Raw genomic sequence first — 18535 nt, 5'->3', positions numbered from 1 at the left:
TTTTTCCTTCCAGGCCATCAGGGGTTAAAGTCAGTTTTTCCCAGCGGGCCTGCTGGTGTATTGCATTGCTGATGGGTCAGCTGAGGTGGGTGGTGACCACTCCCACCATCCTTCAAGAGGTCACCTGATGCATCAGCTGACTGTTGGTGTTAGAGCCATCAGCAGTGACCAAGCTGGAGAGAGAGGCTCTCTGGGAGCAGTGGTGCTTCAGCTGAATACATTGATCTGATGTCTTTATGCTGCTGTGCGGTGCTTTGCAGCAGAAAGCTAACTGTTGTATTTTCGTTACCTTGTCCCTTTGGTGTCTGTCACTTCCCCCTGTGTGTTATCTGCAGAGGTGAGGCTAGTGCTCCTTGCTAGCCAGTGCACTAGCCAGGGCAGATCTAGGTGACAAATAGGGACGAGGTATCCTGACGTCGGCAGGGGGAAGGACCTGCATAGGGTGTGAGGTTAGAACAGGGACAGAATCAGGAGGTGTCCATCCCTGATTCCCTATTGTCAGGGCCTTACTCTTCCCTATTCCATTGGTGTTGAGTTGCTGGTGACCGACCATCCGTTGGGGCAAGTCACACTGGGTTAGTCATTTCGTGACACATAATTTTTTACAAGCCAAAAAAAAAAATATAAAAAGTATCTTTTGAATAGAGTTTTCCCAATTTCATATATCTTGCAAATTCACTGCCTTAAATGTATGGCACATTCGGGCACCACCAATAAATCTGCTCCTACCTCTAGAATCCTGTCACTGCAGAAACAGGCAGAATTTTTCTATCCTCAAATATACGTACATGGAGGATAGATGTATAAATGAGGCCTAAGTGGTAAAATAACAATACACATGTTCACTTGTAGACCGCATTAACCCCTTAACGAGTGGCAATATGCATTAAAATGGCGGTCGTTAAGAGTACTTATACCCTCATCGCCGTTTTAAAACAATGATGGGGAATAAGGGAATAGCACCACTCCGCCTTTGTGATCCCAGTGGGTGTCAGCTGTACATGACAGCTGACACCCTGCAGTATGGAGCCTGCTCAGGGCCAATTAACCCTTTAACCTAGCAGTATTCAAGTTGTTATAAGGGGGTCACAATACCCCCGTCAGTAACCATCGGACCCAATGAGAATCACAGGTCCCAATGGTTACCTATATACCTCAGGGTACAGTGGCCTGTTAGATCCAGCTCTACATGAGTACAGCAGTGTATGAGACAAGTGATCAAAGTAAAAATTACACATGCATGCCCTACAGTAAAAAATGTAAAAAAAAGTGAAAAAATTAAAATAGTGCAAAATGCAGCGTTTCTGAGAAAACCAAAATAAACAAAAAGACGTACACATAATTGGTATAGCCGAATTTGGAACGGTCCACTCTGTAAAACTGGCACGTTATGTATTCCGTATTCCCCATTAGAAAAATAATTTTAAAAAACACACCAAAAATGTCGCTTTTTCATTATACTGAAAAAAAAGTGAATAAAAAGCAATCAAAAAGTAATGTTAAAAAAAATGGTACAAATGAAAATGCCAATGCCCTAATATGGCTCATTCAGCAAAAAAATAAAGTTACAGCTCTCAGAATGTGGCGACAAAAAACAACACATTTTTACAGTGATGGCAGCAAAACCTAAAAAAAAAAAAAAAAAAAAAAAAAAACACTATATAAATTTGGTATCTCTGTAATCGCACCAACCCAAAGTATAAATTTGCCTTATTGCTTATAACGCACGATGAACCCCGCAAAAATAAAAACAAAATATTCTTGTACTGCTGTCTATTTGTTCATTCTACCTCCCAAAAATCGGAATAAAGCTCGGCTCTCATTTATCCTGGACTCTCCACTGAGCGTTTACGTCCTAGTTTCTGTGTAAATTTCCCAAAACCGGAATTCAGACAAACCCCGGATGGAATTCACTTATGAGGAAGATGAAGTCACTTTGGACTGGTCTGTGTTCTGGCGGTGTCCCATTATTTAAGGCATCTTTTTAGCACACAAATGTGGGCGACCACATATTTATGAATGCCTAAAAAGATGGATACCACCAAACCAGACCCCAACGGAGTACAAAGTGTTTTTCCACCTGCCTCATTATGGGGGGGGTAGTTCTGTTGGGGGTTTTGCCTGAATCGAACTTTTGTGCGATTTACGCAGAAACTCTGATGTAAGTGCTCAGCATAGAACACAATAATGTGATCCCAACCTTATTCTGGAAGCAATCAAAATATTTTATGTACCCCAAAATGTTACTAATAAAAACCTTAATTTATCTCGCATAAAATCAGCCCCCACTCAGGTCCGTCATCTGTCAATGGAAAAGCAACATGGCTATCGCCCCTTCAAATAAAATCCAGTAAATTCTGTGCTCCCAAATTTAAATGCTCTCTCCTTCTGAGCCCCACTATGTGTAAACCACAGTAAGAAGCCACATGTTTGGCATTATTGTAATGGAGAGCATACATTTCATTTAAGGAGGCGTATCACCAGAAGCACAAGCTGGGCGCAATGTATGGGGGTACAACAGTATATGGGGCTCTATACTGTATGGGGACGCAATGTATGGGTACTAGACTGTCAGCTTTGTAATTCTCCCAAATAAAGACTAGCGTAGATGTTACAAAATAGTCACTGCAGCGGTAGATGAATTCATCGAAAGGTGCAATTTCTACAGTGTGGTCACTTTTTTCTGCTGTTACCTTCGGGGCATGCCGTACACCCAGTGTTTTTTCTCCACATATAAGGCTATGTGCACACGTATGCAGAAAATTTCTGCATAAAAACTGGATTCCTTCCCAGAAACTGCGCGTTTTTTCTGCGCGGTTTTTATGCGTTTTTTTTCCACGCGGTGCCAGACACATAGAACTAGCCAGAAATGCGGAAAAATCTGCAAAATTAATGAGCATGCTGCGTTTTTTACCGCGAAGTGGTTTTTTCGTGGTAAAAAACGCATCAACATGCACAAAAAGTGCAAAATGCATAGAAATGAATGGGAAGCTTATTTTAAGCGTTTTTTGAGCGTATTTTTGGGCAAATCCGCGCAAAAAAACGCTACATGTGAACACAGCCTTAGGGTATCGGCATACTAAGGAAAAATTGCACAACATGTTTTAGGGTTCATTTTCTCCTATTACCTTTGTGAAAATAAAAAATTTGGAGCTAAAGTTAAATGTTTGTGGAAAAAAAATTAAATGTTCATTTTTCCTTCCACATTGCTTTAGTTCCTGTGAAGCACCTAAACGGTTAATAAACTTCTTGAATGTGCTTTTAAGTACGTTGAGGGGTGCAGTTTTTAGAATGGGGTCACTTTTGGATATTTTCTGCCATACAGGCCCCAATGTCACTTCAAATGTGATGTTGTCCCTAAAAAAAAAAGGTTTTATAAATTTTGTTGGAAAAATGAGAAACAGCTGATCAACTTTTAACTCTTATAACTTCCTAACAAAATAAAATATGTTTCAAACATGTCGCCGATGTAAAGTAGACATGTGGGAAATGCTATTTATTAACTATTTTGTGTAATATAACTTTCTGATTTAAGGGCATAAGAATTCAAAGTTTAAAATGGATATATTTTTCAAATTTTGAAAAATTTTAATTTTTTTCACAATTAAACTCAAGCCATATCGAATAAATATTACCAATATCATGAAGTAACATATGTCACAAAAAAACATTCTCAGAATCATTGGGATCCGTTGAAGCGTTTCTGAGTTATCACATGAAATGACACTGCTCAGATTTAAAAAAATTGGCCTTGTCATTAAGGTCAAAATTGTCTAGGTCACCAAAGGGTTAAACATTTTAAAATTAACACATGTGTCTATGACACCTTAATAAGTTATCCTGTGTCAAAAAACATCATTCTCTGCTTTACCTATAGGGCCCTAAAAGCAAAATTCTTATAGAATGAATGTAACTACTAACTAAGATGTGAAATGGAGATGATGACAGCTCGTTAGAACTTCAAGCTAATAATTTGATAAGAACTGAGAAGAGAGACTTGCACTTGGCATTAGTTGAGTTGTTTGTCACTTGCCCTATGCAGGATATGATAAATGATCTCTGATAAATGAGTATCTCCGTTCAGCTACAAGCCAAGAGCACTGGGCTGATTCAGTGACTTGGTTGAAATAACACAGTATGTAGTCAGAGGTCATGGGAAGGAAAATAAAGTAAGGGAACTGTTCAAGCACATATTCCTCAGACCATTACAGTCATTTTACAAATTCAACATGGTTATTATAATGTTTCATAATTTTACCTCAAGTGCTCACTTTTCTGTAGCAGGCACACCTCACTGTACACAAGTAGCATTTATAGGAGTCTCTGATCTGTGCTTTATAAATGGGATACTCAGATGTGCAAGCATTTAGGCCATGTGCACACGATGCAGATTTGCAGTGTTTCCGCAGCGGATTTTACTGCGCAGAAACGTTGCATATCCGCATTGTGATGTACAGTACCTTTAAAATGAATGAAAAAAAAAAAACCGCTGTGCAGACGCTGCGGATTTTTCCGCGCGGTTTTCCTGCGGTACAAAATCCGCAGCATGTTGCTTCTTTTGTGCGGTTTTCTATCTCCCCTGTTACCAAATCCGCAGGGGGAAGACCGCAATGGAAAACCGCACAAAAACCGCATGAAAACCGCGTGAAAAATGGAAGAAATCCGCAGGAAAAATGCAGGTCATTTGACCTGCGGTTTTCTTCCATTCTGCACGGAAAAATCCGCAGGGCTCAAAACCCCGTCTGCACTCAGCCTTAACCTACTGTGAGAATCATGTGGGAATAGTGGATGAGGGCAGGTATATCTCGCCCAGATACCTTTCCTATGTGGCCTAGTCTGGTCAGTATCTCACCTGGTTACTAATGAATAATGGGAGGTGGATATAAAAGGATGCCAGGTGGTTGTGCGAGTGTCTCAGCCTGGGGACACAGAGAGCCTGTCTGTGTGAGAGACACACATGAGTGAAAGCAGTGCCCACTGCAACTGTGGTTTGGCTGGACCTGAGAAGCCCGCCAGTTGGTAGTTAGGTTGTACTTTGTTTAGTTAGTGCCGGACAGGCAAGGATTTGTTTTATGTTTTTTTTCTTTATGCATTGCTTTCACCTTTAATAAACCTGACCCAATGTCAGTTACACCCGGACCCCGGCTGTGCGCCTAAGTTTCATGCTGAACGCACGTGACCTTTGACCCCAGCAAAGGCGATCCCGGAGTGTTTTATCACACTACTCAAGCCTATAGCGTATTTAGGCCATCTTTAAAAGGATTTTTTTAAATCCAATGACCAGAAGTCTTAAGCACCTGAAGCAGTTATAACACTATAACGGCCAGCATTTCCTCACAGGCACAGGCTACGAGTTGGGCCAAATTCATACATATTATGATGTCTGAGTATGGACTGCGATGAACAGACCGATTGTGGGTCTCCAAGCCTAATCTCAGCAATTTCATATATGCCTTCAAGGATGTCCAGTGTGGCTGAAGAGACACACAACCAGTCGATGTGTCCATTCTTGGACTGAGAAAAACAGATGCACGAATCTAGTCTTGCAGTTCCAGAGCAGCTGGAGTGCAAAAGATTGCTGAACCATACGTATAGTTTATAAATTAAAGGCATTAATTTTATAATGGAAAAATATGCCAAATTCTGATATAGTTTGACCTCCTTTGAATAAAGCTAGTGTTTCTCAGGCCAATGGAAAAAAAAAAAGTTGGTGTGAATTGAAGTGTATACATTTGACTTATTTTTTACTTCTAAAGTAAAAAAAAAAACAAAAGCTAGTTTAGATTAACTCATATCTGATGTTCTGCGTGGAAAAAAAATCACAGCCAGCATCTCTCTGGTCCATTTTTCACATTAAGGCCGTGGTTCTACTAGCGAATCACATCCGATGTAAGAACATCGGATGCGATATGCTAATGACTTTCAACTCCCATTCTGCTGCGAGCAGGAGCCGAGTGTCAGTGCTCTGCTCCAATCCTCTCACATCAGAGGATCGCAGCACAGCAGCGGAGGAGAATGAGAAATTTTATTTCTCCATCTCCTCTGCTGCCGGCGTTGGTGGGAATCACCCTTGCTCAACTATACTTTGAAGGCATCTACTGGCTGTCATGGAATAAAAAGATTGTTTGCTTTTCATACATGAGACATTTTCTACACTTGTATCCAGATTAGGCAAATTTATTCCAAATGTTTGAAATACAATAAAATTTGAAACAATTGATATGCTCACCTTAGCAAGTGCACAGCGGCATATAGTATATCTCCTTAGGTCCCAGTCCAGATTTTAATGAAGAGAAGGGTGCAGCTCATGTATTTATCTATATGGAGAACTCTGCAGCACATACATAATGGAAATGTCTCGAGCTCACGAACGCTCTAGGAGAGAGAAAAAAAATTTTCTGTAATCTACTGCTTACAATCCAGACAGCACAGATATGTTGGAAATTGTAATTTCATAGCAGCTAACCTCTAGAGTAAGTTTTACAGTGCTAGAACAATTTTCAGTTTTGAAAATGTACCCTTAAGCTTTATAAATATGAAAGCGTACAAGTGATAGCATTAGCAGGTTTACTGCGCTGTAAACTCTTGTTGGTGACCTCTGACCTGTTCTTGTTCCTTGATAATTATCATGTCTGCTGTTCATGTCTCTCTTTTGCCAATTATATCATTCATATAAGTGCTTCTCACAAAATTAGAATATCATCAAAAAGTTAATTTCAGTTCTTCAATACAAAACAAGAAACTCATATATTGTATAGCGTCATTACAAACAGAATGATCTATTTCAAGTGTTTATTTCTGTTTATGTTGATTATGGCTTACAGCCAATGAAAACCCAAAAGTCATTATCTCAGTAAATTAGAATAATTAACAAAAAACACCTGCAAAGGCTTCCTAAGCGTTTAAAAAGGTCCCTTAATTTGTTTTAATAGGCTCCACAATCATGGGGAAGACTGCTGACCTGACAGATGTCCAGAAGGCAGTCATTTACACACTTCACAAGGAGGGTAATCCACAAAAGGTCATTGCTGAAGAAGCTGGCTGTTCACAGAATGCTGTATGCAAGCAAACCTCCAGCAATGAAAGGATTGTTAAGAAAAGGCCATTAAAAAATTTAGCAAATAAAGTCTGTGGAGCCTCATTTAAGAGTCTCAAACATGGGACTAGCCAGATTAAAAAATTTAGGGGAGATTCACAAGCAGTGGACTGTTGCTGGAGTCATTGCTTCAAGCGCCACCACACACAGACGTATCCAGGACATGGGCTACAAGTGTCACATTCCTTGTGTCAGCCACTCATGACCAATAGACAATGCCAGAAGCATCTTACTTGGCCAAGGAGGAAAAGAACTGGACTGTTACTCAGTGGTCCAAGGTGTTGTTTTCAGATGAAAGTAAATTTTTAATTTCATCTGGTCTGGAGGAAGAGTGGAGAGGCCACAATCCAAGCTGCTGGAGGTCTAGTGTGAAGTTTCCACAATCAATGATGGTTTGGGGAGCCATGTCATCTGCTGGTGTAGGTCCACTGTGTTTTATCAGGACCAAAGTCAGCGCAGCTGTCTACCATGAAATTTTAAAGCACTTCATGCTTCCCTCTGCCAACAAGCTTTTTGGAGATGGAAATTTAATTCTCCAGCAGGAAGGACATGGCACCTGTCCACACTGCCAAAAATACCATTACCTGGTTTAAAAACAACAGTATCACTGTGCTTAATTGACCAGCAAACTCGCCTGACCTTAACCCCATAGAGAATCTATGGGGTATTGTCAAGAAGAAGATGAGAGACACCAAACCCAACAATGCAGACAAGCTGAAGGCTGCTATCAATGCAACCTTGGCTTCCATAACCCTCAGCAGTGCCACAGGCTGATCGCCTCCATGCCACACCGCACTGATGCAGTAATTGATGCCAAAGGAGCCCCGACTAAGTACTGAGTGCATTTCCTGAACATACATTTCAGTAGGCCAACATTTGGGATTTTAAAATCATTTTTAAGCTGGTGTTATAAAGTATCCTAATTTACTGAGATAATGACTTTTGGGTTTTCAATGGCTGTAAGCCATAATCATCAGCATTAACAGAAAATAACACTTGAAATAGATCACCCTGTTCATAATGACTATATGAGTTTCATGTTTTGTACTGAAGAACTGAAATAAATTAACTTTTTGACATTCTAATTTTTTGAGAAACACCTGTAGCATAATGAATCCTATAGTCCTCCATATTGTATAATGCACTCCACATAGTACAGTATAATGCACCCCATAGTCTTCTATATGGTATAATGCACTCCACATAGTCCTCCATACAATATAATGTACTCCTCATAGTCCTCCATAAAGTATAATGCACCCCCCATATAGTACATACTGCATAATACACAACCTACAGTCCTTGATAGAGTATAATTCAGCCACCATATAACATAATGCAGCCTCCTTATAGTTCATATAGTATAAATGCATACCCCATAGTTCTTGATAGAGTATAATGCAGCCCCATATAGTATAATGAAGCCCCCATATAACATAATGCAGCCACCATATAGTACATATAGCATAATGCACTCCCCATAGTCCTCAATAGAGTATAATGCAGCTCACATATAGTATAATGCACAGCCCACACTAATACCCCACTAATTGATTACTATGGTATTTCCTGATGAAGAAGTCACCTAGACTTTGAAACGCGTTGACTAAACCACCATTTTTTTATGTGATATGTCTGGACCTACAATTATTCATCAGCGCAGATTATATCGGCATTTACCTATTCATTCATCTACAGCAGTGGTTCCCAAACTCCAGTCCTCGCGGACCCCAATAGGTCATGTTTTCAGGATTTCTATAGTGTTACACATGTGAGAGAATTCCTGATGCCTTGATGATACTTCCATCACCTGTGAAATACTAAGGAAATCCTGAAAACATGACCTGTTGGGGTACGCTAGAACTGGAGTTTGGAAACCACTGATCTACAGTATGGTCACATGCTGACCCGTGGATCTGCTGCAGCGGATAGCCCTACATGCTTTAATAATCGCTCCATCTGGTGAGTAGAATTTGCTCATATTAATTCATTTACGTTGGATAAGACCCTATTTGCGCTGATCTCTCCAGCAGCATTCTTTGGATCAATGTATTTATGCAATTTATGCCAATAATCCCTAAAATGTAGGTATTAATGAACACTTACGGTATATCAATATTAAAAAAAAAAAAATGGAATGACATGAGGAAATATTGGCTTGCATCTGCTCCCCACTCACTATAAAATAAAAATAGTTGAAGGTGAGTTATTATTGTAGTCTACAATAGAGTTACTATATTCATTACTATGATCACATCCATGGAAGCATTATAGTCATTATGACTAAAGTAGATTTATGCTCAGCGCAATCCACAGGGCGTTCTTAGTAAAATATGCCTTCCTACTGAACCTCCTCCATTAAACATAATAATCTCAGCAGGAGGATGGGAAGATTTAGAATAATGCAGGAAGTGATGCATTTGCTACTAGAGACTCTAGTACTGGGTCAAAGTGATTATCCTTTCATTCAGGTCTTAATATACAGGGCGAATCAAAAGTTAGACATCATCTAAATTTCTGTAGAACTGTGTATTTTGTAATCGCTATCTATCTTTCAATACCTATGAACATATTGGAAACCTTTCCTGACATACACTATAGGCGCCCATATGCCACACAGAGGCCAGAAGTGTGTGCTTTGGCCTTCGTTTGGCAGGTATGTGTCTCATTTGTATTGGAAAGGGCAGCAGAGTGTGTTTTCTGCTAAGCTGTAGAAAAAATACATGGTCCGCACATCCAAAAACCATACATTGATCTAATGCCTCTAGGCAAAAACTTACAAAACTGAACATGAGGTTCTTAGCTTAACATTCTGATCAGGCTGTAAGAAGCCCACTGTCAGTCTGATTAGAATGTTAAACCTAAGAAACTCATGTTCAATTTTCTAAATTTTTGAGTAGTGGTATTAGATCAACATATGATTTTTGGATGTGCAGTCCATGTCTTTTTTTCTACAGTTCAGCAGACTGTGTTTTCTGATAAAAAAAAAAAACAACACTGCAGAGAAAAAGATACCCTGCATAAAGTATTAGTTTGTCTTACAATGGGTCAATACAGTGGACAGATGACAAGGTGAGTGATGGACAGAACAGATGGCACAGACTAAATGCGTACCTATTCTAGCTTACATTGGAAAGGGCATCAAAATTAGATTTTGGCGGTGCAACACCCAGCATCCCCTCTGATCAGCTGCTATTTGCTCCAGCAACACACTTAAATGAAAGGCAATTGCTTCTTCCTTAAACTGTGCCACACTGTAGTTCCATCATTTCTAATTTTGTACATTGAAATAGTCTAAAATGTGATGAAACCTATCCGTGTCACAAGTCTCACTAGTCCTAAAAAATAACAGGTTCTTCATCTTAGATTAGCATCACTCAGCCTTACCTTTCCAGGGCTTTCAACAGGTCATAGATTAAAGCCGTTATTACGCAGATGAATTAACTGGATGAACAATTATTACATTTGTGTGCAATCACATGTAACACCACAACAATGTCTTATTACTGATTAAGAGCCATAACAAACAGATAATCCACGACGACAGAAAAATTTATAGGGTATATGTAAATTTTCAAGCCATGAACAACATTTGCTAAGGTGGTTACACCTTGTTTTTTTTTTTGGCATGCCAAAATTCAGGTGCAAAGATTTTCAAACTGATTTATCAAGCTTCTCAGCCTCTCTTGTCAATTATTTTCTAGGGAGGAATAGTAGGCACAATTTAGTAGAGTCATAATTTTCTCCAAATAATTTTACTGTTTATGTCTATAGTTCCTATTCATAACTATGCATTTCCATGTATAAAAAGAAAACCCTACACTTAGTCTGATACTACAGTCATATTGCTCTACCTACTCTACCTCTTCATTTTATGTAAAGCAGAAAATGTTTTATGTGTACAAGTATTTTGATTGTTACTGCAGACAATAATCACCACATATGAAAGAACAGAGTGGATATAAAACTATTCAGTGGTCCATAAACACTCACCCAATTAATTATTCAATGTTTTGAAAAGGAAAGGTCATAGATACTAGGAATTGTAACAGTATCCATCCAAATCTTCATGCATGGGCAAGTTTGAAACAATATTCTGCTTCAACTGCCTAGGAAGTATTACAGAAAAATACATTCCAAGGTTTCTCTAGAATCTAGATTAATACAGTAGAGCAAAATCCCCTAAAATATATGTGAAGATAGCAGGCAAATACAATTCTAATCAGCTAATCTCTGGACATGCAGGGATCCTAGTTTTATGCTAAGCAGCATTTTCTAGCATTTCTTGTGTGTCAAGACAGAACCATGAAGAAAAAAACGTGGGGGACCAAGAATCATTGCATTGCTTCTTATATTTTTTTAACCCATTCTTAGTCAATGGTAAAAAAAAAAATACCAACTGGATAAACTCTTCAAAGCTCTTGTCTAATGTTATATAATTATACCTTAATAATTAATTAATAATTAATTGAACTTCTTTCTGATATACTTTGCATGTCAGTTTCTCAAGATCTCTGCTTATTGCCGGAGTTTGGTAACATTCTTTCTAAGACCCAAAAGCCAAGGAAAAAAAAAACAGTTTGAAGTTAGCAAACTGAGAAAAGAGAACATTCTCAAAGGCAATGTTGCTGCAACACTACGTCGCACATCCAAGCTTTAATCCAGTTTGCATATTTTTTACTTTGCAGCATGTTAGAGTGAAACAAGTGGTTTCAAAAATGACATCACAAAACAGTGGCAATTCACAGTAAGGGTTTGCTCACACAAGTGCTTTTTTTTGACCACCTGCTCTCTGTGCACAACAGTAACAATGCAGACAACACACCAAGCAATGATCGCCTATATACTAGTGCAAATAAGCAATTTTCCGCACGGAACTCAGGTCCAAGTGGACGTTGCTGGTCCGCAAAGTTCAGAGCTTGACTGAACTTAGCCTAACAAACACATGAATTTGTAGTAGAGTGACTGGCCACATGGCACACTACCACATTCTATTGGAAAAAATGCACCCTAACGTACAATACTGCTGGACATGGGGAGGCTATGGGGGCCTCATCCTAGACATGGGGAGGCTATGGGGGTCTCATCCTGGACATGGGGAGGCTATGGGGGTCTCATCCTGGACATGGGGAGGCTGTGGCGGCCTCATCCTGGACATGGGGAGGCTGTGGGGCTCTCATCCTGGACATGGGGAGGCTGTGGGGCTCTCATCCTGGACATGGGGAGGTTACGGGGCCCTCATGCTGGACATGGGGAGGCTGTGGGGGCTTCATCCTGGACATGGGGAGGTTATGGGGCCCTCATCCAGGACATGGGGAGGCTGTGGGGGGCTCTTCCTGGACATGAGGAGGCTATGGGGGGCCTAATCCTGGAAATGGGGAGGCTATGGGGGCCTCACCTGGACATGGGGAGGCTGTGTGGGGCTCATGCTGTATATAGGGAGGCTGTGTGGTGGCTCTTATAATATATAAGGGGCTGTGGAGGCTCATATGATATATAAAAGGGGCTGTATTGGGGTTCAAACGATATATAGGGAGATGTCAGCACACTTAATTCTGCTCAATATTAAATTATACAATTAATATTAATATAATTATCAATAACATAATAATTATAATATATTGATATTAATATTGAGCAGAATTAATTTCAGCCTATTGGTTGGCACTCAACAACAGTGATGGTCTCTCATGTGGCCCCTTAGGAAAATTAATTGCCCAATCTTTCTCCAGATGATTAAGCGATTGCAAAAGATTTTTATGAAGCTGTCCAAAAATTATGCCCTTTTTTAGGGAGCAAGAACAGACAAACTGTTTTCAAAGGGAAGAAGAATGGCTTTTCAAAACTTAACCCTATTTTGGGAACAGTTTCCTTCTTAGGAAGGGGTACTCTCAATAGAGTACATTTCCCAGCATCAATACTGTCTGCACTATAAGGCTGTGTGCCCACAATGCGATTTTTAAGCATTTTTGCCGCGATTTTCGGCATGAAAATGTTTAAAAATCGTGTACAGAACGCACCCCATGCATTCTGCACATGCTGTGCTAATGCTGCGCCTTTTTCCACGGCGGAAACGCATCGCGGAAAAAAATCGCAGCATGATCATTCTTTTGTGCGAATCGCAAAGAATTGCCGCGATTCCGCACCCATAGGAATGCATGAGAATCGCTTACTTCCCGCATGTGGCTATGCCCACCATGCGGGAAGTTAAGCGTCTCATGTGCGGTTGGTTCCCACGGTGTGGAGGAGAGGAGACTGTCATCCAGGCCCTGGGTACCATCCCCCTGTAAAAAAAAGAATAAAAAATAAAAAAAATCGGGGTATATTTACCTTCCGACGTCCCGCGCTGCATTCCTGGCCTAAGCATTCCCAGTAATGCCTTGCGGCAAGGTCCTGTGATGACGTGGTCTCGCGAGATCGCTATAGTAACGCGAGACCAACGTCATCACAGGTCTCGCAAGGCATTACTGGGAACGCTGATGCCCGGGATGGCAGCGCGGGGTGTCGGAAGGTAAATATACCCCGATTTTTTATTTTTTTATCATTTTTCACATTCCATCTTTTACTATTGATGCCGCGTAGGCGGCCTCAATAGTAAAAAGCTGGTCACACTTGTCAAACACTATGTTTGAAGAGTGTGACCAACCTGTCAATCACTTTCCAAGCGATGCTTCAAATCGCTTGGAAGGTGCTTGAGAAAATCACGGCAAAATCGCAAACAGAATCGCGGTAAAATCGCTGTGAAATCGAGCGGAAAAAAAAGCGCGATTTCTGGGAAGGAGTCCGGTTTTCTGTGTGCGTTTTAACACGCAACGTGGGCACATAGCCTAACACACAGTGGGAAGCCAGATGTGTGACTTTGGTTTCGGGATTTTGGTTTAGTAGAAAAATTAGGACAAAAATACATTAAAACGCCCATCTTGTTTGCAATGTGTGAAGAATATAAAAATAAATCTGTTAAGGTACTCTTATTGCAGTATACCACAGATTAATAGATTCAGACAGGACTGCAGACAATTCATCACGAGGGACATGTATCTATGATTCTATAGGAAACAAACTAGGGGTTTTCAGCTCTGGTTGGAAGGACACAGGTCTGATCTAGTGACCATCACTGAAACGTGGATATGTTTGGAGAAAGCCTGGTTTTGGAACCAGCTGGTCGCCTGGTTCCATGGAGATGGTCGGATAAGCCAGGTGGTGACTTTTGTGTCAACTGGCTTTGGACTTTGTACGGACTGTTCTGTCATCTCCCTATGCTTGTCGATATCTCTTCTCTGTGTGCGTATCACTGGTGGAATAGCGACCCTGGGAGCTCTGGCGTAACACTTACCATTATCCTGGCGAGTCAGCGGAAGGGTGAGACCCTGTAATGCGCACCTTCTTGGGGGTAATTGCTGGGATTGTTCTGTTTGCTATTGGGTGTTGTGGTTCAATAAAGTATTGCCTCACTGTTTTACCCTAGCCCTGTGTTGTCTGTGTAGTGTATTACCCACAGGGAGATATAGCGGGCGTTCAGTGGTATCAGCCTTGGTCCATGCAGTCTTGCTAAAGGCAGCCGGGCCAGCGGACAAGAGCACCCACTGACCCCGCTTCTCCACACTGTCCCTATGGGAACTGAGCTGAGCACTCTGACCTCTGTTCCTACATTGTAAAAACCTAAAATGGCACTGCTTGGCTGGCCCTCATGTTTTATAGTTATTGTTAAAGGTCCCCCCCTCATTGGCTGCAATAGACCATATAGTGCAATAGCTACAGAACATTGTGGGAAGTCTGTGCATCCACAGCTGATGTCATTAGCCCACTCCTGTGTCTTCAACATTGCTTGAAATGGCCTGTAGGCATCAAGAAATTCAACCAGTAGTAAATCCTACATACATTAATCCGTTTATCTCTTGTGAATATATGATGTTACCAATCACAGACAGTGAGTAAATGACTAGAAATGGTGAAGAATAGAGACACAGAGAAAATTTAAAAGCCACAGAAGTTGATATTATTCATTAAATTAACTTTATTTTTAAAATTACCTAAAAAGCAGAGGAGTCTGGTTTTATATTTCATCTGTAGTCTCTGCTTCAGGAAAAAATGTAGCATTCAAATAAAAGGCAGTCCATGTAATGTATGGATGGGCTTACTCTGCAAAAGTGGTAGCTACTTTTTCAAAGAGCTTCTCTCTATTGTTCCATAAAGGGTTTTTTTTTAGCAGAGCACCCCTCCTTTTTGCACATCTATATGCACTAATACAGCATATGGTCCATGCTTTTTGAGCTAACCTATGTCTTATTTAATTTGTCATATGTCTATGGACTGCCAGAAGGAAGTTTGATTTTCACTGTTGCTGTTAATTGAGCATAGCTGCAAATGTACATCCTGTGGTAAGTCATTGAATCATGCAGCATTTATTTACAGAGTTTAGTGACCTACACTGCATATTTATACATCAAAGAAGCTATTCATTGCTCAGTCAATTATTACCTATCTGCTACAGGTAAAGTTTATTAACCTTCATCTGTTTACATAGTTGAGGATTAGGATACCCGCTGTCCTAATTACTAATATACTGAAAAGATCAGACATAGGCTGCAATTAGTAACAAAATATACAGACAGAGGAAATATGAATGGTAACTGTGGCCATAAAACTAAGGGTAAGAATTAGGGCAAGTAAAAATCATTTTTCTAGTGATAGAGGTAAACAGCTAAGGCTGCCATCTTTGACTTTTCGGGGATTGCTATGCTATGACTTTATATGAGGTTTTAATGTAACATAAGAAAACATTTTTTACTAATGACATGAATGTAGGAGGGTGGCTATACATAATGAACTATTTTGTGTATGGTGGCCTTAAAACTTTTCACTTATAGCATATGTTGAGGAAAATAAAGTGTGGGGAGTTGGATTTCAACATGCCTGATCTTTTTGTTCTCAGCATAATTAAGCGATCACCAGTGGTACCTTTTATTATTATTATAATAATAATCTTTATTTATATAGCGTCAACATATTCCGCAGTGCTTTACAATTTATCAATTTACACCCCTTTCCTCAGACACAGCACATACATGCTTCGCTGAACCAAACAGGCAAGTAAGATTGAACCACTTGAGACTCTCTTCCAAAATGCCCAAGACATGTTAAACTGTACACTTATATAAACACTGTTTATTACACAGCTGAAAATCGTGTTTGACTCATATTTATAAAAAACTATACATTCATATATATAGAAAGTTTAGTTGACTAAGGTTTTGTCATATCTCTTAGACATCACTATAGCAATTTATCCTGTACCGCAACCAGTGTATATGACTGGAAGATCTCCTTATGCCATATGTGGAAACTTGCAGCTTTAGTCTAAACACATCCAATTTTTATTGCTTTCCGCAGGTTGCACGGCACCAAAACAAACTCAAACATAAATCCCTAGCTTTGTCCAGGTGCTACCAAAACAGAACAGACCCTGGCTATTCATACACGGCTGAGCTAGCCTCAGCTTGGTCAATCAAAACCGCTATTGTCCATAGCAACCACTGATACTTGTGGTTCTGCAAGGCCTGTGCAGACTCTGAGGAGTCTGACTTGTCTCTCCTTTCATCATCAAGACACATCTAGGTCAGATCAGATTCCCTGAGCTGACTGCTACAAATGAATACCTATAGGCTATTTATATGCAGGGCCAGCTAGTTGTACTAATCAAGGTCTGAGCTATGACTGAACCCTAGCCAGCTGGCATTGCTAATAAATATATAGTAGGTTTGTAGCCCGAGAGAGGCATGTTTGTCAAATAAAATTGTAGGCTTATAGCCCAAGAGCGGCATATTTAGGGGGATAGGTACCCATCAGAAGGAGGTCACCTTGCCGTTGTTGATGGGCATACATGAATTGGCCAATTTATGCGCTAAGAACCTTCATTTTTTGTAAGTACCGTACGTTTTATTTAGCAACAATGTAGTTGTCACGCTCAGGATGGATAAGACTGGCAGACGGCACAACACACACAAACAACGGGATGGAGAAAGGGAGAGGAAGGCCCTAATAGTAGGGAGTGGGGGATGGGACATTTCCTAACTACAACCTGTACCTATCCCTAGGCTCCCCTAATGCCCTATGCGGGTCCTTCCCCACCTACCGCTGTCATGTGCCTAGTCCCTAGCTGTCACCTCACAATACCCTGGCTAGTGCACTGGCCGGCAAGGACGCTAGTATCACCACTGCAGATGGTATAAACACAGGGGGTAGTGACAAGCACAAGACACACAAGGTAAGAAAGCAAGAAACTTAGCTTCAGGCTCCACTGTCAAGCTCCACACATCAGAGTATATGGAAACAAGACAACAAACTCCACAGAAGTAGCAGATGCAGCGCTTACGCAAGAGCTGAAAACTCCTGGTCTACATAGACCAACTCTATTACCAACAGTCAGCTGAAGCATCATGTGACTATTTAAAGGATGGTGGGGGAGGTCACCATCCACATCAGCTAACCAGCAACAAAGCATCTGCCAGCAAGGCAACTGACAGTAGCCCTTGCTGGCCCAAAAAGGAAAAAAGCCACATTTAAATCACACCAGAACCAGAGCTGCCACAAATCCAAAAATGAATCCTGACAGTAGCTCAGATCTCATGTTTTCAGTGTTTCGGGAACCAAAATATTAAATGGAAGATTAGGAATAAATACCGGATTCGAGCCATAGTCAGCAAAAAATGGACTTTGGGATGTAGAACGGTGTTTGGAGTTATTATAGGCAAATTCTGCTGTTGGTAAATAATACTCCCAGTCATACTGTAAGTAAGAAATAAAATAACGCAGGTATTGTTCAAGGGTTTGGTTAGTTCTTTCAGTCTGGCCATCTGACTGAGGGTGGAATGCAGTAGACAAATTGACAGTAACTCCTAAGGCTGTACAGAAGCTTTTCCAAAATCACCTCTATGAGAAATGAAATTGTCAGGAATTCTATGCAGACTAAATATCTCTTCGACTAATAATTCTGCGGTTTGTTCAGGGGTAGGAATCCCTTTATTTTGAATAAATTGAGCAATCTTTGTGGGCAGATTCAACACAACAAGAATAACAGTCATTTCTTTAGATGGAGGTAGGTCCATGATGAAATCCATTGAGATTAATCCCCTAGGCCTGGATGAAACTGGAAGAGGTTGAAGGAGTCTTGAAAAATGAAATTCTCAAAGCATAATTGTTAACAATTCCGAAAAGAGGGAAGAATAGGATGCATTTAAGGAAACCAGGATGGATGAACACAGAACTTACGCACATGCTAAAAAGGAAGAAAAAAAGTTTATAAATTTGAAAGAGGGAGGCATATCTAAAGAAGAATATAATGCTGTCTGCAGAACCTGCAGGGCGAAAATCAGATTAGCTAAAGCTGACAATGAATTGAGGCTGCAAGAGATGTCAAAAGCAATAATAAAGGATTTTGGG

At 40.4% G+C, this 18535-nt stretch overlaps 1 long non-coding RNA gene across 3 annotated transcripts in view; it reads right to left on the bottom strand.

Annotated features, from left to right (window-relative positions):
- The window catches only part of LOC141092445 (uncharacterized), an 83752-nt gene that overhangs the window by 3123 nt on the left and 62094 nt on the right, over window positions 1–18535 (bottom strand). For all 3 annotated transcript variants that reach the window (XR_012232799.1, XR_012232798.1, XR_012232800.1), the window contains exon 3: window positions 6230–6375. This is a non-coding gene — a long non-coding RNA (uncharacterized lncRNA). The remainder of the gene's footprint in view (window positions 1–6229; window positions 6376–18535) is intronic.

The sequence above is a fragment of the Dendrobates tinctorius genome, unplaced genomic scaffold (assembly GCF_039654945.1).
Source record: "Dendrobates tinctorius isolate UK_male_01 unplaced genomic scaffold, ASM3965494v1 ptg000059l, whole genome shotgun sequence".
Lineage (NCBI taxonomy): Eukaryota > Metazoa > Chordata > Amphibia > Anura > Dendrobatidae > Dendrobates > Dendrobates tinctorius.
The sequence above is the reverse complement of the archived record's forward strand: the minus strand, read 5'-3'. Positions and strand labels throughout refer to the sequence as shown.